At 38.8% G+C, this 25,808-nt stretch overlaps 2 pseudogenes; one reads left to right on the top strand and one right to left on the bottom strand.

Moving 5' to 3' along the window:
- The window catches only part of LOC102880724, a 27,535-nt pseudogene extending 4,975 nt beyond the window's left edge, over nt 1–22,560 (bottom strand).
- On the top strand, nt 4,952–5,067 carry LOC112474100 (annotated as a pseudogene).
- Nucleotides 22,561–25,808: the final 3,248 nt, after the last annotated feature.

Here is a 25,808-nt window from a genome sequence, read left to right as displayed (position 1 = left end):
TATGCATGACCAAAATAAAAAGTCAGAAAGACATTAAGTATTTTTAAAAACCATAAATTGGGAGCTATGACACCTGAATTTAAAAACCCACCAGAAGCGTCAACAATAGACTTGATCAAGCAGGAGAATAAGACAACTTAAACACAGTTCATTTAAAATTACTGATTTAGGAAAGCAAAAAAATTGTGGAAAAGTGAAGAGAGCTTAAGAGACTCATGGGATAAGTGGACCAATATATACATTATGTGGACTCCATAAAAAGAGAAGAGGGAAAAGGGGCAGATAGCTTCTATGAAAAACTTAATGGTTCAAATTTTCCACATTTGAAGAGACATGCAAATACCAGCTCACTGAATTCTAAGTAGGATGAATGTAAAAATATCAATAGACACATTATATTCAAACTATCATGAATCAGACAAAAAAGAAATCTTGAATGCAGCCACGAAAAAACAAACAAACAAACAAAAAGACTTGTCATGTAGAAGATTACTCCTGTAAGATTATCAGTTGGTTTCTGAGCACAAACCTTGTAGGAAGAAGAACATGGGATAAAATATTCAAAGTGCTGAAAGAATAAAAACTATCAACCAAGAATACCGTATCTCGCAAAACTGTCCTTTGACTATGGAGAAATGAAGGCTTACCCAGATGAAAAAACCCAAGTACCTTCTCACTATTAGACCTGCCCCAGGAATAATGCTAAAGAAAGTCCTTCTAGATGAAATAAAAAGATTCTAAACAACAATACAAAACCATATGAAAATATGAAACACTCTGGTGAATGTAAATATATACACGAATATAGAAATCTATAGTAGTGTAATGATGAAGCAAAATCACTTTTGTTTCTCCTACAGAATTTTAAAATCAAAGCACTAAAACGACAAATGTTTTAAAGACTATACAACATAAAAGACATAATGTTGTATCAATAACAAAGTGGGTACAGAGGCGGAGATGTTGAGTACTAGAGTTTGGGTGTGCAAGTGACACTATCAGTTTAAAACAGACTGTTATAACTTTTAAAAGTTTTAAGTAATCCCGTGATAACCACAAATAATATACCTATAGCAGACACTCAAAAAGGGAATAAGAAAGCACGTCACTAACCAATAATCATCATCATCATCATCATCATCAAAGAAACACAATGGAAGACAGCAAGAGAGGAAAAGTGGGACAAAAGTGCAATAAAAAGTTCCAGAAAACAATCTTAAAATGATTATAGAGAGTCCTTCTCTTCTAGTAACCATTTTAAATGAAATTCCCCCAATCAAAAGACATAAATTGGCGACATGGATTAAAAAAAAAAATCCAACTATATCCTGTGTATAAGAGACTTATTTTAGATTTGAGGACACACATAAGATGGAACTAAAATTATGAGAATAGGTGTTCCAAGGAAATGGTAACCAAAAAAGGGCATGGGTGGAGATATTAACATCAGACAAATACAATATCAAAAAGTATCCTGACACAAAGATGTACTTATATAATATAAATGGGTAAATTTGCTAGGAAGCTAAAACAACTGCAAATATGTTTATACATATCAGGGCTCCCAAGGAAGTGCACATGACAGAACTGAAACAAGAAAGAGAAAGCCATATAAGAGTAGGAAAGGTCAATACCCCGATTTTACCTAGATAACAACAAAATTAAAGAGAGGACCAACAATTTACACTAATTAGATAAAACAGATATATCTAGAACACTTCAACAACCAAATTAGAATACACAATCCTCTCAATCACACATGATATATTCTCTAGTACAGACCATCTGTTAGTTCAAAATCAAGTCTTAACAAATTTAATAAGATTAAATTATACAGATTTTTTTTTGAGACCACAATAAAATAAAACTAAGAATTAACAATACATAGAAACTTGGAAATTCCACAAATATCTGGATGTTCGATAACACACTGTAGAACAGTGGTTCAGAAAGAAATCAAAAGGAAATCAGACCACAACTTGAGACAAACAAAATGAAACACATTATACCCAAACTTATGGGATTCAGAGAAAATAGCACTAAAAGGGATGTTTATAGAGATAATCGCTTACATCAAATGAACAGCATAACTTTGTACGTCAAGGAATTAGAGAAAGAAGAGCAACCTAAGCCCAAAGGTAGGAAAAGAAATTTTTAAAAACCGAGAAAAAATAAACCAGAGTATGGCAAAAATAGGAAAATATTGGTAAAAGGAACGTTGCGTTTTTTTGAAAAGATAAACACAATTGACAAACCTTTAGATAATTAAGAATAGAAGAGAGGACAATAAAATCAAAGATGGAAGCAAAGATGTTATAAATGATGCCATAGAAATAAAATGATTTTAAGACACCTAAATCAAAATTCAAGAACATCCATAAGGCCATAACCTATTTCGGGTTTAGCATGAATTAAAAAACAAAAACAAAAACAAAAAAAGCAAAACAAACAAACAAACGAACCCCACAGGAGACCTACCTAACTAGTAAGTAAGTAAACCAAAACAGTAATAAAAAAACCACTCCCAACAAAGTAAAGCCCTGGAACACATGAAGTCAGTGGCTAATTCTAGCAACATTAAAAAAAAATTAACACTAATTCTCCAAGAACATTTCCCAAGGTTAAAGAACAAAGATATTATCAAAATACTTTCTATGAAGCCAGGATTATACAACAGCAAAGCCAAACAAAGGCACAACAAAGAAAACTACAAACCAATATCTGTGATTAATACTGATGACAAGTTCTCAATTAAATAGTAGTAGACTGAATTCGAAAGCACATTAAAAGAATTATACACCAGAAACAGATGGAATTATTCCTGGAATTCGAGTGTGTTTCAACTCACAGAAATCAAAAAATGTAAGAGTGAATTAACGAAATGAAAGTCAAAACCACATGATTATTCTCAAATGACAGGAAAATAAACTGAAAATATTCAATACAACTTTCAAGATAAAAACAATGAACAAACTAGGAATTAAAGGAAACTAACTGAATGTAATAAAAGTAATAAAGGTCATACATATGAAAAGCCCAGAGCTAACATCACAAATAATAGTGGAAAACTTAAATCCTTCCTCTATTATCAGGGAAAAGGCAGATGCCCACTCTTACCACTCTGATGTGATATCCTAGCCCAAACAATTAGTCAAGGAAAAAAAATCCAAATCGAAAAGAAAGTGAAATGATCTCTGTTCCCAGGTACAGAATCTTAGAATACCCTAAAGAACCCACAATAAAAACAAAGAAAGAACGAACAAAACAAAAACCGAATTTCAAAAAATATAACAGGATGCAGGACAGAAAATCAACAAATAAAAATCAGTTGTGGCTCTATACAGCAATAGAGAATAAGCCAAAAAACTATTTTAAAATATAATTATATTAACAATAGCATCGAGGAGAAGAAAATTCTTAGGAGTTAATAAAGGAGATGAAAGACTTATACAGTGACAACTACAAAATATTCAATTGTAATAAGGATTTTCTCTAACATCAGGAACAAGACAAGGATGTCCAATCCACTGTTATCACTTCTATTTAACACAGTATTGGCAGTCCTAGCTACAGGATTTAGACAAAATCAATAAAAAACAGTATTCAATTTCCAATGTAAAACTGTCCCTATCTGCAGATGATGACATTATATATAGAAAACCCTCAAGAATCCACCAAAAAACTACTAGAACTAATAAAGGTATTCAGCAAAGTTGCACAATACAAAATAAAACACAGAAATCTGTTGCATTTGTGAACATTCATAATGAACTACAGAAAAGGGAAATTTTGAAAACAATCTCAATTGCAGCTGCATCAAAAAGAATACCTAGGAATAAACTAACCAAGGAGGTGAAAGCCTTTATTCTAAAAATGATTAAATAATTATCAAAGAAAATAAAGACAACACAAATAAATGAAAGGCTATACCGTCCTTATGGATTGGAAGCATTAATATGATTAAAATATCTATACTACACAAAGCAATCTACAGATACAGTACAATCCCTATCAAAACACCAATATAATTTTTCACAAAACTAGAATAAATTATCCTAAAATTTCTATGGACCCAAAAAATTCCCAAAAGAGTTAAAGCAATCTTGAGCAAGAACAAAGTTGGAAGTCATGGCTCTGATTTCAAACTATACTACAAAGCTATAGTCATCAAAACAGTATGGTACTGGAACAAAAACAGACACAGATCAGTGAAACAGAACAGGGAGCCCAGAAACAAACTCATACTTACATGATCAATTAATCTAAGACAGAGAAGGCAAGACCATATAGTGAGGAAAAGATAGTCTCTTCAATAAAACACTGGGAAAATGTGACAGAAAATGAAATTGGACAACTTTCCCACACCACATGCAAAAATTAACTCAAAATGGATTAAAGACTAAAATATAAGACCTGAAACCATAAACTCCAAAACATAGGTGGTAAAGTCGTTGACACTGGTCTTAGCAATATTTGGGGGGATAAGTCTCCTAGGGCAAGGGCAACAAAAGCAAAAGTAAACAAACTGGACTACATTGAACTACAAAGCTTCTGAGCAGCGAAGGAAACCATCAACAAAACAAGGCAACCTACTGAATGGAGAAGATATTTGGAAATGATATATCCAATAAAAGGTTAATATCCAAAACATTTTTAAAAAACATACAACTCAGAATCAAAACAAAAATTTTTTTGATTAAACAATGGACAGAGGACCCGCACAGACATTTTTCCAAGACAGTCAAGTAACCAACACATGAAGTTATGCTCAACATCACTAATCATCAGGGAAATGCAAATCAATACCACAATAAGAAGTCATCTCACACTTGTCAGATAGCTATATTAAAAAAGGCAACAAATGGATGTGGTTCCATAGTGTAGCAGTTAACACATCTGCTTTACACACAGAAGGTCCTGGGTTCACACCCCAGTGGAGCCACAGTCCATGGTCTACGGCTATGCCACCCTGAACAAGCCCAATGTCTGATCTTGGAAGCTAAGCAGGGTCGGGCCTGGCTAGTACTTGGATGGGAAACCATCTAGGAAGACCAGATGCTGTAGGCATACACACACAAAAAGCAACAAATAACAAGTGCTAGTGAGGGTGTAGAGAAATGAGAACCCTCGTGAATTGTTGGTAGGACTATAAACTGGTGCAGCCTCTACGAAAAGCAGTATGGACGTTCCTCAGAAAATTACAAACAGAACTACCATGTGACCCAGAAATTCTACTTCTGGGCATTTATCCAAAGAATTTGAACGCACTAATGTGAACATATATATGCACTCTTATGTTTATTGCAGCTTTATTTACAATAGGCAAGATACAGTAGCAACATTTAAAGAATATGTAATAAATGTACATAATGGAACATTATTCATCCAGAAGAAAATCCTGCCCCTGGCAACATGTACGGACATAGAGGGTTTTACGCTAAGTGAAATAAGTTGGACAAATAAAGGCAAAGAACATGCGACTTCATTAATATGTGGAATCTAAAAAAACAAACAAAAAAAATCAAAAAAAGACTCGTAGATACAAAGAATTAAATGATGGTTGCCAGAGAGGAGGAGGGGTGTGGGAAAAGATGAAAAAGGCAAAGCGAATCAAGAAGCAGGGACTTCTAGTTACAAAATGAGTAAGGCACAGGATGTAATGTACAGCATAGGGAATGCAGTCAAGGTTATTTTAATACCTTTGTAAGATAACAAATGTTACTAGACTTAGTGTGGTGATCGCTTTGTAAGATATCTGATGAGGAATCACTACATAGTATAACTGAAACTAATATTGCATGTCAACCATACTCTACAAACATAAATAAGTAAACAATTGGTCCCATTTTGAATGACAAAATTATGATAAATCCTCCACTCTTTCATTTATTGTAACAAATATCACTACTTTTATAACACAAAAAAAATTTTAAAAATTGTGAAAAAATGGCAACTTTTATGATGATGTTGTACAAATAGGAATGAATTAAACTATATGTCATTATACTTGACATATTCTCAGAAAATTTATACCCAAACTCGTCTCTATCAACACAACTCATTATGTTTATTCCAATGAGCACATACAATCTGCAATTACAACTTCAATGTTACTAAATATAAACTTAATTTCATACACTTCAGATTTTTCAAGACAAATTCTTAACCAAGTTTTTTTGTTATTTTTAAACCCCAATATTAAGTTTTGAACTCCCATGCTGCAAATCAGATATTAAGGGGCAAAAACAAACAAGATATCCTCATCAAGCTCACAAAAGAGAAGCCACAGACTGGGAACAAATACTTGCAAAAGACATCCCTGTAAAGGACTATTATCCAAAATATACAAAGAAGTCTTCAAATTCAACAGTGAAAAAACTACCAACCTGATTGAAAAATATTTGGGCCAAAGACCTTAACAGACAACACACCAGAGAAGATAAACATGTGGCAAATCATTATGTACAAGGATGCTCCACATCATGTCACCAGGGAAAAGCACATTAAAAACAACAAGAATTGAACAAACAGCAAATTAAAATAATAATACAAACCTGCTAGAAAGGTTAGGCCCCCAGAACACAGACAACACCAAATGCTGCTGTGGACATAGAACAATGGGAACACTCTTTGCTGAAGGAATTGTAAAATACTATAGCCACTTGTGAGGATGTCTGGTAGTTCTTATAAAACGAAACATACTCTTACCATATGATCCAGCAATTGTGCTCATTAGTATTTACCTAAAGAGTTGAAAACTTTTATCCATACAAAAGCCTGCACATGGATGGCTACAGCAACTTTATTCATGATTCCAAAACTTGGAAAACAATCAAGATGTCTGTTAAAAGGTGAACGAATAAACTGTGGTGCATACAGACAACAGAATATTATTCGCAGCTATAAAGAAATAAGCTGTCATGCCGTGAAAAGACATGGAAAAAACCTAAATACATACTAAGTACAAGAAGTCAATTTGAAAAGGCTACTTAATGTATGATTCCAACTCTATGACAGTCTAGAAAAGGCTAAATGATGGAGACAGGAAAAAGATCAAGTTTGCTGGGGTTTGGGGAGGGAGGAACGAAGAGGTGGGGCACAGACAACATTCAGAGCAGTGAAACTAGTCTGCATGATACTAGAATGCTGGACACATCATCTTAAATTTTTCTAAATCCATAGAATGTACAACCCAACAGTGAACCCTAATGTAAACTATCAACTTTAAGTGATGATGGACAATACGGGTTCATCTGTTGTAACAAATTTACCACTGTGGTGGGCACTGATAAGAGGAAGGCTATGCATATGGGGGCAGAGATCATATGGGAATTCTCTGTAATTTTACTCAATTTGGCTGTGAACCTAAAATTGCTCTTAAAAAAGGCATCTTTGGTCTACTTCTCTGAAATATCTGTTCTTAGGTCCATGTGAGTCTTTCACTTTTTTTATGTACATACAAAAAATTAATGTGTGCATTCTCTATTAAAAAAAAAATACCCACAATATCACCTCATACCAATTAGAACGACCACTATCAAACAAAGAAAAAAATATCGTGCTGGCAAAAATGTGGAGAAATTAGACTCGTATGCACAGTTGGAGGAAATATTAATGTTGCAGTATGAAAGACAGTAGGAAGATTTCTCAAAAAATTTAAAAACAGAACTATCCTATGATGCAGCCATCCCACTTCTGGGCATATAATATGCAAAGGAGAGTCTGCAAGAGACATTTGTACACTTATATACATTGTAGCATTATTCAGGAAAGCCTGTAATATGGGGGGAAACAAACCAGATGTCCAAGGAGAGATGACTGGATCAGAAAATATAAGCATATACATACAATCAAATATTATTCAGTCTTGAAACAAAAACACATCTTTTCACATGATACAACATATATAAATCTAGAGGACATCTTTTAAGTGAAACAAATGAGTCAAACTGATATTATATAATTCCACTTATGTGAGTACTCTAATGTAGTCTACCTCATAAAAAAGGAGAATGGTTGTTGCCAGGACCTTGGGGTAACAGGATATGAGGATGTGGTTGTATAATGGGTACTGACACAGTTTTGCAAGATGAAAATTTCTAGTGATCAGTTACACAACAATCTGAACATACTTGACATGTGAATGAACTGTAGAGATACAAATGGTTAAGATGGTAGATTTGTAGTCACCCTGTTGTTTTTACCAAAATTAAAAATTATACCTAAGAGATAATTATAAAACTTTTCAAAAAAATTACCTTCTATTCAAAAAGTGTTTCTCTTACACAAAGAAATATAAATTCATCAGTAAATAGATATGATATTAAGACTTATTTCCATAACTACTTAACTATATAGGATAAAACAACTATTAGCAATTAACCAAGTAAAGAAATAAAAAAGTCATGAACAAAGTAGGGGTAAACTTTTACAGACAAACATACACATAATTTTAATGGCAAGAGACATATAGCTGATTCATACTGGAATTAAAACACCACATTGTCTTTAAGAGTAGTGAATCGAATCCTGTTATTTAATAACATATAAGTAAATACCAAAAATGGATTAACTAAATTTGTGAAACCTACCATTAAAAAGGAAACATTGCAATGAAATTGCAAAACAAGAATAAAAATTTACACCTAAGATTTTTGAATACAGCATAGATGCATTAAGAAAGAATCCTTCTATATAACTATAATTTCCAACTATGACTGTGCACTCATGAACAGCAAACATTTTGAATCACTGGCATGTGCTATCTGGCAGGAAACTTTCACAAAAAATGCATTAAAATCGTTCATAAATAGCTGTAATGGAAAATTTTAATAACCATTTAAATGACACTAGAGAAATTTATCATGGTATTAATATATTTCTGCTGTTTTAACAAAATATGTGTAGGATGCAATCCATTCTACATAGGAAAAAAACCTTCAATTCTAAATTAAGGAACAAGAAAGTTGTAAAATATGCAGGAATCACAGATCTATACAACAAACATGTGACAGTAAAGTATACCACAATGAAGACATGTTTAGAAAAGTAGATGAAAAACCTAATGATTACTTTCTGTCTAAAGTAAAGTTAAATTGGGGAAACAAACATTTCCCTAATGGCAGGCTGTCTAATAATTCTATAACTAACTTCTTACCAATGGTATACATTCGAGCATGTGAATCTAAAAGAACCTGTGGATCTAGAAGAACGCATTTGATGGAGATCTAATCAGACAGTGAAAACACAGGACACAGTTCCAGGAAACTTTCTAAACAAGTCAGAATTATAATAGTTATTTAGAAATAAAGAAACACCAAAGATTTTACTACCTGGTGGGTAATATTCTGAGCCCCCTATGGCATTAACTTATTTAAGAATTCTATTAAGTAAATGGATACATTAAACTGTTTTAACATTGAGACATGAAGGCATACAGACTTGAAAGACCTAATGTTACTTAATACAAAAGGACAGTCTGAAGTGAAACAGAATTAGATTTTCTCATTTAAGGGAGGTGCACTAGGCTGTGACATTACTGAGTGTGAACTTTGCAGGGTCATGTTTGAAGCCTCCACAGAACTGGAAATTATACAGAAGAACATATGACATCTGTCCCCAGTGTTCCTGGGATTTCTGAACCAAATTTCAGGATCACAACCACTTCCCTCACAAACTACTTACACGAGGCAAAACAGAACTTAAAACTGGCTTAACACATCATTCCTCGGCATCGTGCACAGACTTTCCTGGGGCCCGAAAGCAACGAAGAGTAGCCAGACCACGTCAGCCCTCACAGTCCAAGGGCAGGACTCTGGCTCTCACTGCGAATGTGACGGGAGACCGCTGGGGCAGAAGGAGAGTCATTAGATGGTGGAAGACCATGGTCAGTGCCAGAGGGGAGCCATCCCTCTGGCAACTTAGAAGCAAACCTTGCCCTCTCAAACTCATTTCCACTGAAGCAGAGCCTCCTCAACCATACATTAAGGTCTGGCTTCCTCGGTGACCTTTGGCCCTCTCACCTGTGTCATCTGCTTCTGTCATTCCCACCTACCTGGGTGGATGGATATTGTCTTTTTTCTCTTCAAATCCCAGGGTTCCTTCATTTGCTCCAAAAAGATGATCGGGTCTGACTTAGAGACAGCAAGACCTGTTTATTAGAAAAAGGAACATGAATTTTGAAGGAGATTCTCCAATTTCCAATCCAGTATGGTGCTCAAGTGAGTAGAGGATATTGTAGAATGTTAGAATATTCTAGAATATTATTTCCCAAAATACTGTTTTCTGACTGCACCTTTACTATATTGGACATTCACAGTTTTCAGATCCTGAGTTCCATTTCCACGAACATCATGAAACCTTTCTGTTCTACACAGGTAAGGCCCCAATCTGTTCCTTGAGAGCAGGTGCCTGAATCTCTATCACACAAAGCAGAAGCTCCCAAGAGACACTGTCCTAATGAAGGAAACAAAACCCTGTAGGTGGAATAAGAATTCTGGAAGGAAGTCAGCCTCACCTAGGAAGACCAGGTTCCTGTAGTTCTCCGACATCACGTCCCTGTACAAGGCCCTCTGAGCAGTGTCCAGGCATTCCCACTCCTCCTGAGAGAATTCTATGGCCACGTCCCTGAATATCAATAGTCCCTGAAATAAAAGACATTTACCAAATGGCCTTGGGCAGAGTTCATAATGTGACCCACTGTGAAAACAGAGAATCAGTTTTGACCTAGGAGAATAATTCTGATTATCCAATAAGATCATTTTTTAATACAGTAATATTCTCTAATGTATTTTCTAACTCAGGAAATAGGATGACATATGATCCACAAGACCACTATAAAGACTTTACTTTTCTGAAGATACATTTTAAAAATGAAGGCATCAACACAGGCATATCTACTTCTGAGTGCTGTATCTGTATCACACAGGATAAAGGGTGTATAGTTTTCAGGTGGAAAAGTCATGGTGAGAACTCTACAGTACTTTTTACACGTACATTAATAAATTGGGAGATTCTGTAAAAATGCAGATTGTGATTCAGTTCTGAGGTGAGACCTGAATTTCCCAATTTTTAACAAGCTCATCTTTAACTAGTAATATCAATCTTTCTGGTCCATGTGCTACACTTTGAATAGCACAGAGGAAGAAAACAAAGGAAATATTTCATACAAGACTTTGAACTGAAACAGTTATATAAAATTTATAGGTCTCATAGAATAGAAAGCATAGCAAACACAGTCCTAAAAAATTTACTATATATTGTTCTAACAGTTTTTTATATATTAACTCATAATCCACATAAGTAATCTGAGAACAAGGACATTCTTCGTCTTTTTTGGTGAAACATCCAGTAAATGGTAGAACCTGGGTGTTTCTCTGAACTTTATCTAGAATTTAACAACAACAACAAAAAACACAGGCCAATATGCACAGACAACCCTCATGAATGTTCATAGCTCATAACTGAGAATAGAAACAAGAAGGTAAGAAGAAGAACTAAAATGTTAACATTTTATGCACAAAGACAGACAAAATATGGGAACTATGTACACATTAAGTGACAGAGAAGAAAATCAAGATTATTTTCAATTGCGTTAATCTCATAAATCTCTGTGGATGATACTCTTTGTATTTTATAAACAAAGGAGATGAACACACAATGACATAAAATGTAAGTTAGAGCTATTCTGTCTTAGTTTCTTTGAAAATTTTTATCATTTGTGCTGAGCTATATTTTAAATATTTAACACATTTGAATATACATTAATAAGATGATTCCTGTAAGCTTTTTCGAAAATACAAAGTGATAAAGAAGAGTATGTTTGTGACATGACCGGAGAATATAATGAAAATTTGCAGGTCCAAGATCTGACCGATTAAAGCCTTCACTTGCAAAAGGCAGTATCTCCAGTAAACAAAAGTGAGAGCCTTCATTTTGCAAAGCAACCTACAAGCAAACTAGGAAGAGAGTTCCCAGATGAAATGGGATGTTTTATGCCTATCTCTCAATAAATCCCTCCAAGACCCTTATTAAAACACAAGAAAAAGTATTAACTTTAATAGGCAGAAACCTGGCAGAATGCACCTGAACCAAGTAAAAATCAGGTGTATGGAAGTGAGGTTAGGTGACTGAAGCACAGAAAATAACACCTCGCCACTCCTAACATGTTTTATGTAAATTTCAACTCACATATACCTCCCATATTCTGTAAATCAAATAAATGCACTTAGTCTTTCTTGCCAATGTAGTGAACAAGTTACTCATTTGTCAGAATTTGCTGAGTAATTCTGACCACTCATGCCATCCTGGTTAAATGAGCATTTTCTTAATTCTGTTCTACAAAGCTGTCCTTGCATCCACTTGATTCTAAAACAGACATATCCCTTCTTCACAGATACGGAAAGATATGACCACATCCCAAGAGTAATCTTGACTAGCAATGCCTTCCCATGTTGATCTGTCACCAGGGGAATGTTTTCAATAGTTGGTAATTAATTCACAGTGAGAATTCTTTAAGCCCTGTAGGAAGCTTAGGCTCTGGGACAAGGGAGACTAGGCTCTGGGACAAAGGAGAAAAGTGTTCTAAAGAGCTGACCTAGACAATCATTAAAAAAAAAACAAAAAGGAAAAAATAAGCAGTTGAAAACAACCCAACAGAGCAAGAACATCCCAAGTAGAGAATTAAAGGTTTGCAGATTCTAAATTAATAGATTTGAGGAAAAGTGGATGCAGCCTCTGACCAAGGACAGAACATTTACCTGTGAAGCAGCCATTGTGTCCTTTGTCCTCGAGCTCTGGGCTGTTTTCTCAAGGGATGTCGTGTTGAGGAATCACATCTGCATCTTGAGAATCTGCCTTCGCAGACGTCAGCACAGCCCCTTCATCTGGTTCCAACACACTCTCAGGCAGAAGGACCTGGAAATGCTGAAAAGGCCAGCCTCACTAGTCCTTTGTCACAGGAGAGCAGCAGGGACCAGGAGCTCCTACATGAAGACCGAACTGTGAGGTTTTTCTTTCCGGTCTCCACACGCTCACCACCGTCACCGCCCCTTCGTTTCGCCCCCCATATGCACAAATTCTGCTATAGCAATGAGAATGTAGGCTGTTCTCCCGCCCCTCACACCCCCAACAGAGAATCCAGCTACTCACCACCCCCTCACACACGCAGTCTGCTCTCAACTCTCACACCCAGTCCTCCAGCTCTGCTCCACCCCGACTCGCCTCAGAATCACCTGGAGCACTCGTTAAAAAAATGATGCTCCACCCAGACCAGCTGAGCAACTCTTGGGCAAGAATGGAGGTGACATTATTTCCTACAACTCCTCAGGCAATCCTAACAGGAAACCAGAAGGGAACTATTTAGCTAAACCTCTCTTCTGAAGCTTTAAAGTGCATACAGATCCCCTGGGGGTCAGGGTCCCACTCAGTTACGATTCCACAAGTCTACAGTGGGGCCCATGAAATGGCATCTTTAACTAATTCCTGGTGGTGCTGATGTTGCTCCTCCATACTGTTTTCAGTAGCACGGGGCTAAGATGCCAGACCTAGCACACCTCAGACCTCTGAGCAGTGTGAGGGGATGGGAAAGGCACTTCTAGAAGAAGAGCAGATTCTGAGGAGCCCAGCTTGTTCTGGAATGCGTGTGGAGGGGATGGGAAAGGCACTTCTAGAAGAAGAGCAGACTCCCTGGGCAGATTCCGAGGAGCCCGGCTTGTTCTGGAATGCGTGTGCCTATCTCTGCCTAGTGCGCAGGTACAAGGGACAGGCAGGAATCACCTGGTGGTGTCAGAGTTGTGTGAGGGACCTGCCCTCAGAATTCTTCCTAAAACTATCTAGAGTCCCCAGATCCTTGTGCCCCCTCCCCTCCCACAGGCCATATGGAATAACAATACGCGGTGTGACCCCTGTCCACAAGTGAGTGGAGCCTCCATCCAGTAGAGACCAGGAGCCTGAAGGTGTTTATATCACAGCCTAGTTTCAAATGAACCAAAGGAGCAATGGAGAACAGATTTGCAATTTGTGCTGGGACCATACAGAAAAATGATGCCATCTATGCATGTTTGATGCTACACGATGGAAGTAATGATAAGTGTTCAGTAACAAAGCATATTATAACTTAATTCACAGATCAGAATTTTCTTCTTTATTATTCTGAGTGTTCACGTGAGTGTAAGTTTGCAGGTGTTTTATGAATTGTAGTGACACAAACTGTCTTCTGCCCCGACTTTAGGCACTAGTATTTTCTCACATCTTTAAAGTGCATTGATTAAGGTACATTTTTTATAAAGCCTATTTACTTCTTAAATATTCTTTGAGACATTAGAAACTTTTAACATGTTATCTCAAGTGTATAATGCTCCACATACCATTGTAGTTTAATTTTTTTCGACTTTTTTAAGAGCAGTTTTCGGTTAACAGCAAAATTATGAGTAAAAATTTTTCCAAAAACAAATCCAAAATAAAATGAGGCAGAATCTTTTATAACACAGTTTTCACATATCCTAATTAACTAAAGGGACAGTGGGGGGGAGGGGTATTCCTGGAGCCCAGAAGCCAGGGCCATCATCTGGGCAAAGACATAGCCCCAATTTAGATGCCACTGCAGGCAAGGTAGGAGAGGGACAAACTCCCTGGCCCCTCTACCCTCTCCAGTATCTATGAGGACCTACCTGTGCCTGTACCTGTCCAAAGGAGAGTAGGCTGGGCAGTGTCCCTGTGTCCACTGCAGAGCAGGTGACAGGCACACAATGGGTCAGAGAAATTACACGCAAATGAGGGGCAGAGATTCTGAGACAAAAAAACCACTGCCAGTTTTCCCTGCCAGGTGGGCAACTTGGACAGGGTGGACAATCAACCGATAAGAACTCTCTCCAGTACTGTCCATGTCTGTCCCATGGGGCAGAGTCACACATTCTCTGTCCTGTTAAATCTGGGACTAAGTTACTTCCCACCACTCTGAAGTCAGGGTCTGCTTCATTTGGCTTCTTACCCTGTAGATTTCTCAGGAAAGGTAAGAAACCACGGCTAAATTACACTAATATGCCCGAGGTTCTGTTTCTTCCTCCATCATAAAATGATAAGTGAGAACTCCCCAAAGGGTTGAACCACAAGGGTTACAATGACTAGTCACAGTGAAAGGAAGTACACTTTAAAAAAATGTTTCCTTCAGAAATGAAATCACTATCCTGAGAGACATCTGCACCCCCATTTTCAGTGCAGCATCATTCACACAATAGCCAACACATGGATCTGACCTATATGTTGGAATACTATTCAGCCATAAAAAGATATCCTGCTGTCTACAACAACATGGATGGACACTAGGTCATTATGCTAAGTGAAATCAGTCAGGCAGAGAAAGACACATACTGTATGATATCACATAAGTGGAATCTAAAAACACCAAATCAGAAACAGATCTAATCTGAGTTTCCTGACAGGTCCAGAGGGTGACTGAGTAATGGTGGTCAAAAGGCACAAACTTCCAGTTATAAGATAGAAAAGTTCAAGGGATGTAATGTACAGCATGACAACTGCAGTTATTAATACTGTACTTTATTCTCCCCTTAGCCTTGGTTTCGTTTTCCCTGGCTTCAGTTACATGCCCTCAAACCAAGATCTGAAAATGTTAAATATAGATTTTCATAAATAAACACTTCAAAAGATATTTTGAGAGACCACATTCACAAAAATCTGATTACAGTATACTGTTATAACTGTTCTATTTTATTGTTAGTTATTGTTGATTAATCTCTTACTGTGATGATTAATAAGTTAAACTTAATCACAAGTATGTACTTATAGCAAAAAATGATAGTATATATAGGCTTTGGTACGATCTGCAGTTTTGTTTATCCACCGGAGTTCTGGAACATATCTCCTGCTGATAAGATGGGACTACTTACCATATGGTAAATTTGAAGTTCCTAAGAAAGTAGACCTTAAAAGGTCTCATCAGTAGGAAAAAAATCTTAACTACATAAGGTGATAGATGTTAATTAAAGTTATAATGGGAATCATTTCACAACATATACACATATCAAATCATTGTTAAACTTATTCAATATTATATGTGAATTATACATCTTACTAAGACTCGGGAAAATAATTTTAAACCTCGATAAAATTTAAAAATAAATAAAATGCTCAAAATATAAAAATAATTAGTAAAGAAATTTAAAAAAACAATCACTTCCTTCAGATAATTTCATTGAAAATAAAGCCAAAGAGAAATTTTTAAAAACCCAAGTGTATATTTCATTCTCTGCAGATATGAGAACGAATAACCAAGATGTGCCCTTTACTCAGTGGCTCCTCCCAAGAAGAGAAAAGACTCTTTGGGACTTGGAACACCTGAATTTTATTGAATAACAATTTGCAACCATATTTATCTACAAATCTAGGTGCCAAATTGTGAATTTTGATCAAAATGTAACCAACAATGAATTTACTGTAAACATATTTTCCCAGTAATGCATGAATGCCTTGATTTCTTTAAATCCTTCAAAATGGAAATTTTTTTACATTTACAAAATTAAGTAATGTGCATTTCTAAGTACCTTAAAACAACAAAATTTGTCAAGCTTTTTCTAGTCTTATATTATCCAATCCCTCCTTTGGGTAGGGCAAGATTACAACAGATGAACCTACACTGACACACAATGATTTTACTGGAATGTGACCCTGTGAAAATTCAACTTTTTCAGTTTATTAAGGTTTTCTTTGTGGCCAAGTTTATAATTAGTTTTGTAATGGAACATGGTCTTAGAAAAAGAACAGATTATTTTTTTTTTGAAGGATCACAGTTTAATCTGTATATATTCTATCATTCTTATGGTATTATACAGTCTTTCTGTTCCTGTAATATTTATCTACTAGATCTGTCAAGTTCTGAGAGGAATAAACTTTCTAAGCATAATACCCTCTAAGATACATCCACTTTGTCACAAATGGTAAGATTTCATTCTTTTTCATTGCTGCGTAATATTCCATTGTGTGTGTATACACACATCTTACACACATCTCACATAATCTTTATCCATTCATCTATCTGTGGATGCCTCGGTTCCTTCTATATCTTGGCCATAGTAAATAATGCTGCATATATCTTTTCAAATTAGTGTTCTCATTTTCTTTGGATAAATACCCAGAAATGGAATTGCTGGGTGATATAGTATAACTATTTTTATTTAGTTTTTTGAAGAATCTCCATACTGTGAAATAAGTCAGGCGAAGAAAGGCAAATTTCTTATGGTTTCACTGATATGTAGAATCTAAAAAAACAATACAAATAAACAAAACAAAACAAAACAAATAGATAAATAGACTCAAAGAAACAGACTAAAGGGATGGTTACCAAAAGGGAGAGATTGGGAGGATGGGTTAAAAGGGGAGGAATATAGTCAATAATACTGTCTGTGATAAGTTTGCACAGTAACAGATGGTTACTAGAGTTGGTGCGATGATCACATCGTAAGGTATAAAAATGTCAAATCACTATACTGTATACCTGAAATTAACCAATATATTGTATACCAATTACACTTAAAATTTTTAAAATTAAAAACATGTATCAGATTATGAAAACAAAAATCTCTATATTTTTCTCAATTTCTCCCTGCATTTCCAATTGTTTTGTCATTTATATTTAGCTTTGTCTGTCATTTGTATCTACATTTATGATTATACACTGACTCAACCAAGTTTTATCAACCATCTCCTTGGTGTCTAGCACTGGAGACAAAGGACAAAACAAGACCAAGTCTGTGCATATGTGGAGTGGGCATGCTAATCAGGAGACAGACGGTAACCATGCAAACAAGTAAATAAACAGAAAAACATCTGAGTGCAACAAGCCCTATGCGGGCTAATTTAAAATGGTAATGGAATGTAGTCTGTGCTGGTGAGCTGGAAGGTCATGGAAAGTTAGGAACAAGGGAACAGCCAGCATAAAGGCCCCGAGGCAGAAACCTGCCTATGAATTTAAGGAACAGTGAGGATTTCCCTGTGCCTGGAGCCTAGCCAAGGAGTGGCTGAGTGGGATATGAGGGTACAGAGGGAGCAAACCGGGCCAGATGGTATGGGGCCTTGTGGTCCATCATAGCTTCATTATTGCATTTTATTGTTTTATTGTCTGTCCATCAATACAAATATTTGATTTACTTATATTAATCTATCATATTATTATTCAATGAGCTCAAGTAGTAGGTTCTGGCAACAAATTAAACAAGGGTCATGTCACCCACATGGAGCTCACAGACTGCTGGAGAAAGATATGTATTTGTCCAATTATGAAATAAAATACAACCTTCCTATGTGCCAGAACTGTTCCAAACTCTTTCTGTATAGTCACTTATTTAATTTTTGTGACAATCTTATGAGGTAGGTATGACTGTTACCATTTTACAGATGAGGAGACTGAGGCTCAGAGAGGCCAGCTGCCCACCCAAGGTCACTTCAACAGCACCAGCCAGGCCTTTCTTTCCTTCCCTGTTCTGAACCTTCTCCCTAGTCATCTCCTTTCTTTTTCCCCTCAAGACTCCTCCACCCTGATGCCCCCAAGGAGTCCCAGGGCCTTGGGGATGACAGCCCCTGATAGCCCCTCAGGCCCTGCTGCTGTTCCTCCTGCTGCTATCTGCTGCCTGGTGCTGACAAAGAAGTGGAGATGCCCTTTCCTGGGGAGGTGAGCCAGCAAGGGTGGGGAGGGCTGAGGATTGTGGACAGAGGCCCCAGTCACCTGACTGTGGCTGACACTGTGGGGGCCTCAGGTGGCCCCCACCTCCAGTCCCCAGGACGTGCTGCCCCTGTGGCTTGTGGGGCACTGACTTGTCTTGGTGAGTCCTTCACCAAATTGAGGACCCTGAACTTTGTTGAGGGGATGGTTTCATGGGGAGCAGTGGAAGGGCTGTGAACAGGGGAGGGGGTGGGTCAGCTCTGGATGAAAGGAGACCCCTCTGGAGCCATGAGGGGGACAGACTGGAAGAGAAAGGCGACTGAAGACTAAAGAGGCTGGGAGTGGTCCCAGGGAGAGAGGACAGGCACTGAGCCAGGCTGGGACCATGAGGATGGAGAGGAGGGGACTGGTAGTTAGCGGTCCGGGATCAGGAGGGACAGGGCTAGAGACAGACAGGCTTGAGGAGGCAGAGGGTGGCACAGATGACTCTGGGTCTGGCCTTGTGACTGGGTGGACAGTGGGGAACCTGGGAAAGGAAGTAGTTTAGGGAAGCACAGTGAACTCAGTGGGGGGCCTGTGGGTTTGAGGGGCTCCAGGGGAGATATTTTAACACAGGAGTCTAAAAGTCAGGAGAGAGTGGCCTCCTGGAGCATGTGGAGAGGACCCCTTTGCAAAGCCCTCCTGGTGTGAAGACGCTCAGGGTGTTTCAGTAACTTCTGTGGGTGGGGATTTGAAAAATGTCAGGCATGAGAGTTGGAATGTTCTGCCAGGGCAGCAGCAAGCCAAGGGAGGCCTGTGATGGAGAAAAGTACCTGGGAACAGGCGGGTGAGGCAGGAAGAAGGGCAGCCCCAGGGGGTTCCTGACAGGCGCAGGGAGATCTAACAGAAACACTTTGCAGTAATCTCTTGCACATATAAGTGCCTCAGTGACACAGGCCTTGTGCTGGGGCTTTCTCCAAATTCACTCACTTAATTGAAAAGCTGGTGCCACTATTATCCCTGTTTCACATAGGCTGGACCAAGGCAAGAGCAGTAAACAATTTGCCAAAATTCACACAGCTTGTGAGTAACAGAACCAAAATTTGACTCTGGGCCTTCTGGTTCCAGTATCTGTGTCTTTCAGTCTTCTGCCTCAGTTTCTTTATCTATCCAAAAGATTCTACTAATAGTCCTTTAGTCCTTTTACCAGAGAGCTGTCTGTCGCCAGGTCAAGTGAAGAGACATGTAGGGGTACAAAATGACTTACCTCAATATATGCCTGTAGGGTATGTGGAATGTTCTGAGCTAAAGCCATGGACCCTTTAGAGCAGCGGTCTCCAAAACCCGGGCCATGGACCAGTACTGGTCTGTGGCCTGTTAGGAACTGGGTCACACAGCAGGAGGCGAGTGAGTGAAGCTTCATCTGTATTTGCAGCTGTTCCCCAGCGCCAGCATCACCACCTCAGCTCTGCGGGCCTTAGATTCTCATAGGAGCAACAGTCCCTGGTGCCAAAAAGGTTGGGGACCGCTGCTTTAGAGCAACCAAAGCACCTTATCTCATCCTTAGCCAGAATGTCTTACATCCACTTTCTGTCTCTGAACCTCTCGTGTTTGTGGAGCCTCTGACTCTCTTATGTGTGCAGGGTTCCCATACACATGTATCTATTAAATTTGGTTATTTTCTCTTGCTAATCTGTCTCATGTCTACATGAATATTAGACTAGCCAAAAAATCCTTAAGGGTAGAAGAAAGTTTCTTCCTCCCCCACATAAACAAGGATTTCCTAACTCTTTTCCAACAAATCACAACAAAATATTTTTAAAAATATAAAGAGATGAACAAATTCTGGTGCTGAAAACTTTATAAAAGGGTTTGCTATGGAAATATGCTGATCGAAACTTCACCATGAATAGATGGGCTTTGTTAAAACAAAATTTCAAGCAGATTTAGTCCATCCTTCAACATTTTGAGAATGGACAAGGAGGACTTGGGAACACCTACTTTGTAGCTCACAGCTCATTAATTTCACAAATCACATAAAGGGAAGAACAAAGCTGCTAAATATTAGACCAGCTCACTAAACTAGGTCCTCATTTAAGATCACAGACATCCTTAACCTAATACACACTGAAATAGCTTAGTAAATACCAATGGATTTTTCAATATATGATAAACAATAAAAAGACTGCAAGGCTTATAATCTAAACTAGACACAATATATTTAAAAAGGAAAATAATTAGAAATTTTTTTAATGTAGTAACTTGTTGGGTAGAAGTTTTTTCAAAAAATTATGACTACCACATATTTAGAAAGGAATAAGAGCTGGTTATGAGATGTCACCAAAATTTATTTCAGAAGTTAATGATTATTTATGAAAAAACAAATTCAATAAGACTACTATTTATCCCATTATGCTTTTTAAAAAATGAATTAAATATAAGAGGTAGAAAGAAAAAAAGAAAATGCTTAAAAGAAAAAAGATAAAATGCTTTTAATATTCCTTGAAAAAGCATCATGTAGTATCGGACTAAGTCATTTCTTATCCCAGTTCACCTCCCTCATGCCATCCCAGGCTAGGAGAAGAGACCTATGACTAACTCTCCCCTCTAGCCAAGTAAGGGCTGTAAAAGGAAGCTATCTGATGATACAAATAATTACAAAAGGCACAAGCCTTGAAAACTGGAGTTTTGTGATTCTCATTCCCATATGTATAATTGAAACAATTTATAAAATTTTAAATTAAATAGATTTTAAAGCCACAAGTCAATATATCATAACTTAATCATCCATATTCATCAACTCAGTTGCTCTTTCTCCCTAATCTTTCTGCATCTCTCCTCTCCCTAAATCCCTGTGTCCAGTCTGTTCCACGTTTACATTCTGCCTGTCCTGTCACACACCTTCCACTCCAACTCACTGACACTCCCAGTTGGCTAAGCTGTGTCACGTCTCCCTCTGAGGTCATCTCTACCTCCACTTTGTTTCGGCACTCGGCTCCCCAAACTCTTTTTCTCCTAACCACGCTCTCCGTCTGAAGTGCCTTGCCCTGTGTGGGCCTCACTCCTGCTAACCAAGGATCCCTCTCCCAGGCCCCTCTCTCCCTTTTCTCTATATTTCTTTCTCTTCTTGCTACTTTCCCGACTCTTTCATCCTACCTCTTTAAAAGTCCCCCCGCCACATCCTCAATTTTGCCGTCTCTTTGTGGACCACCTCATTGACCATTTCTCTCTCGCACTTGTCTGCTTCTCTGTCACCCGTGATCGCCCTCATACCCTCGTTCTGACACTCTCCTGGCCTCCCCTTCGTAGTCACTGCTTCCACAAAGCCCCTCCCGGCGTGAGGGAGGTGACGTGTTCTTGTGACACCACGTGTTCTTCCCTCCTAAATACCACCCCACTGAAAAGTCCTCCCTGGGCATCGGGCCTCTCATTAAATGGGGGAAGTAATCTCGGGGACGAGGGGCGTCTTCGGAATACCAGGCCAGGGAGGACTCAGGACATCTAGGGGCCGAAGCTAGGGGGAAAGCTGCAAAGGCTTTGAATCCATCTCCCAAGACTAAATCGCGAGGGTTGAGCAGGCTGGCCAGGGAAGGGTTTTAAGCAGGAAAACAACACAGCAAGCTGTTTCCAGTGGACCGAAGGTGGAAAGACCACAGGCAAGGAAGCCTCAGAAAGTTTAACAGGAAACGAACGTGGACCCTCCACCCAGCAGCGAAGCGCTCAGGTCTCCAGACATCTCGGCGGGACGCTAGGACTTACCTCTCTGTAGGAGGAGCGGGTGTGGGGGTGCCAATGTTTTCAGCTACGCCCAGGCTTCAGTGTGTAGAACTGCGGACACTTAAGTTCAAACCAGAGAAACCGAAACTACGGAAGCCTCTACGACCTTCAACCTGCTCTAGCCGCTTCCGGGTCTGCGGGCAGGAAAAGGAGGGGTCTGGGCAGAGCGCTTCCGGACCCCTCTCTGTGTGGGGTAGTGGGCGGGGCGTAGCGGCCAGGCCCGGCGGAGGCGGCGGGAGGGTGAGGCGGGGCTGGCGCAGGGTCAGAGCCAGGGTGGGTCTGCGGTCCCCTCCGCCTCGCTCTCAAGGCACCCACTCACTACCTTCTGATTTTGGCTCTCGTTGAACTTTAGTATCCTTGTGGAGCAGGGCTGCTTCCTGCCTATTTTAAATTGATGTTTTCTACAGTTGAAGTTTTGCTTAGAGTTCTGTGAGCCACTTAAATTGAACGCTAAGATGTCTACGTTTTAACAGGTTAAAAACGGTCATAGTCAAAACTGTATTTGTAAATTAATTATATTTGTAGTTTTTTCTACTATGTGTAACTGTGACATTTTCTTATCCACGAAGAATGAATCAGATTTTTCCCACCTCAATTACAAATGTTGATTTTGACACTGCAAAGGATTCTTTCAAGCAGTGAAACTAGGGAACCACTTTGATAGATTGCTTAACTGGATTACATTTATAACATGCATCCTGTTTCAACTCTATACTTCACCCAGATGTAACTGGAATTCAATGACGTTATCATACCATGAATTCGTTTACTGCACATTTTCTTTTAAAAAATAGTGTTAGAGATAGATTTGGGGGTCTTTAAATGGCGGCTTAAGTAGATTATACAGTATTATGTAATATTGCCAACCACCCATCTTGGCAGGAAAGAGATCAGCATGGACTCCCATGTTCACTAAGAGATAAGTGACTGGAACTTTTCATCAAACTCAGAATAGTGGGAGGGAAGTCAATTATAGGTGAAAGTCATGAATCCATTTTGTTTATGGGGAGTTTTGTTGCTTGTAAAATGTACAGGGGGTGAAATGAACATCATACAAATGTTTCTTCAATCATAGGAAACTTTTTGACATGTCTGCCTGTAATATTATAAAACAGATGCATATTATTAGATATTATTTAAAAGATTTCAAAGTTTTCAAAAACGGGAACTAGTTTGACCTACTGAATTAAACTTTATCAAAAATAGAGACTACATGTTTTAAGCACACATGGAACTGGGGGAGGGTCCCCAAAATAATTTTCTTACCACCTTCTAACATCTTCTGGCTTGGCTAATAATCAAATTTTATAGACAGATTAACAGAAGAAAATGTCACCAGTTTATTATGGATGTACATGCCGGGGTGCCATAAGATAGGAGGCTCAAAGAGGTATTGGGCAGTTGGCATTTATATACCATTCTAGATCTAAGGCAAAGCGGGGCAGGATTGTGGCTTGGGACTTCAAAAGGCAGGAAGATAATTCACATGGAGACGGAAAAACAAATTTTGGTAAATACATGTTTACTGGACCATCTTTAAAACTAGGATAGAAAGGACTGTGAGCAAATGAGCCTTGATAGATTCTTCTTATCACACACTAGTTCATACTGAACTATAGTGATCTCTGAGGATATCTCCATTACCAGAGCAGGTCTTCTACGTAAATTTAAGCAGGTAAAGAGGGACGGTCAATGGTTCTTTCAGAGTCTTTTGTTCCTTAATAACTAGCTTAAAACCACTATCCCAAAAGGCATATTTCGGGGTGGCAAACTCTGCTTCCTTTCAGAACACATAATATTTACCGCTATCAAATAAAACAAAACGACTGTTGCAAGGAGAGGCTTTATACAAAAGATTATTACACTAGAGAGAATGGTCTGATCTCAAGACCTACAGGGACTAAAGTTCAGACAGAAAAGGGCTTTTTTTATAGGGCGGGGTTGACAAGGCTAGAAAGAGCAGGGGGTGGGGGAGTGGATGAGCAGGTAGGTGACCTACAGTAGATCAAGGAGTGTTTTACCCTGAGGGCCCCTAGTCTCAGGAAAGACTGTTAAGAGGAGAGGTATTTCCTAATTATACTGCTCAAGGGTGACCCACAGTTCAGTGACCTGAAGAGGAGATTAACTAAAGTTTTTATAAATCATTTTACAAGGATTTTGTTTGGATTGATCAGTGGGGACAAATAGTTCGGCTAATTAATTATAAGACAAAAAATGGGAATTTGTATTTTGGCCTGGCTTTGTTCCAAGTAAACAGGGGGTTTATCCCCAAGTCTTACTGTGCTGGCTAGAAAATTACTGCTTGGCTATCGCCCATGGGAACATAACATTCCAACAATAAGCTTTCTGCTTCTGTACCACCGCTTGCACAACCGACTTGTGGGTTGACAGGTAATGAATAGGAGAAGAATAGACCTTCGTGTTTAAGACAGAATGAGGAATGGGATTTAGGGCTTAAAAACCCTATGCCTCTACATTTTGGGGCTGCTTAATTTGGGGTCTGCGTACCCCTGGCAGACCCAGCTGGCTGAATAAAGAGTGTGTTTCCTATAACACTGATTTCTGGTGGTCCGTGTGTCTTTTGGGGGCTGACGGCTACAACATTTGGAGGCCCCAGCGAGATCTCAGGGAGGGGCCCTGGGATCTAAGACCGGACAGGACTCTGAAGCGGTTGCTGTCCCTGTTAAGGATTCAAAGGGGTGGCCAACCTGAGATGTTCCAGGGACCTTGAATGCTGTGATGGGTCAGTACAATCGTCAAGGACGCAACCTTTAGGACATGCTCTTTGTTCCTGGTCCCGATGGGAATCTGGACTCTCCGAGGCCTCGGTGTCTGGATAAAAGGTACCTTCCTGTTTCTGTTGACTGGTCAGTGAGGGTCCGTGGAGAGACTGGACGCAATCACATCTCCTAGACCATAGGCAGGCCGCGGGATGCCGCCTCCTGTGCCCTGTTGTCGGGTTCTGTTTATTGTCTCTGGTCGTGTCTAGGTTGTAGGTGGTGGACTTCTCTGGGTCCACCTACACCCCAGTAATTGTTCTTTTGTGTTTTCTACGCAAGCGATGGGAGGAAGCCTGAGTTCACATAAGACACCCTTGGGTTGTCTCCTGCGACATTTCAAAGAAGGGTTTGTAGAAGGAGCTGACTATGGCATAAGGTTTTCTCCAGGCAGACTAAAAACCCTGTGTAAAGTTCAGTGGCTGTCTTTTGATGTAAACTAGTCTCCGGAGGGTTCTTTTGACAGGGGTTTAGTGAGGAATGTTTGGAAGTGTCATGGGAGAGACCCAGGATATCCCGATCATTTCCTACATCAATTAATGGTGAAACCTTGTTCAGACACCCCCTCCTTGGCTTCACTGGTGTGCCCTTTCTCTAGGGGC

The sequence above is a fragment of the Pteropus alecto genome, unplaced genomic scaffold, assembly GCF_000325575.1.
Source record: "Pteropus alecto unplaced genomic scaffold, ASM32557v1 scaffold122, whole genome shotgun sequence".
In the NCBI taxonomy this organism is placed as follows: Eukaryota; Metazoa; Chordata; class Mammalia; order Chiroptera; family Pteropodidae; genus Pteropus; species Pteropus alecto.
The sequence above is the reverse complement of the archived record's forward strand: the minus strand, read 5'-3'. Positions and strand labels throughout refer to the sequence as shown.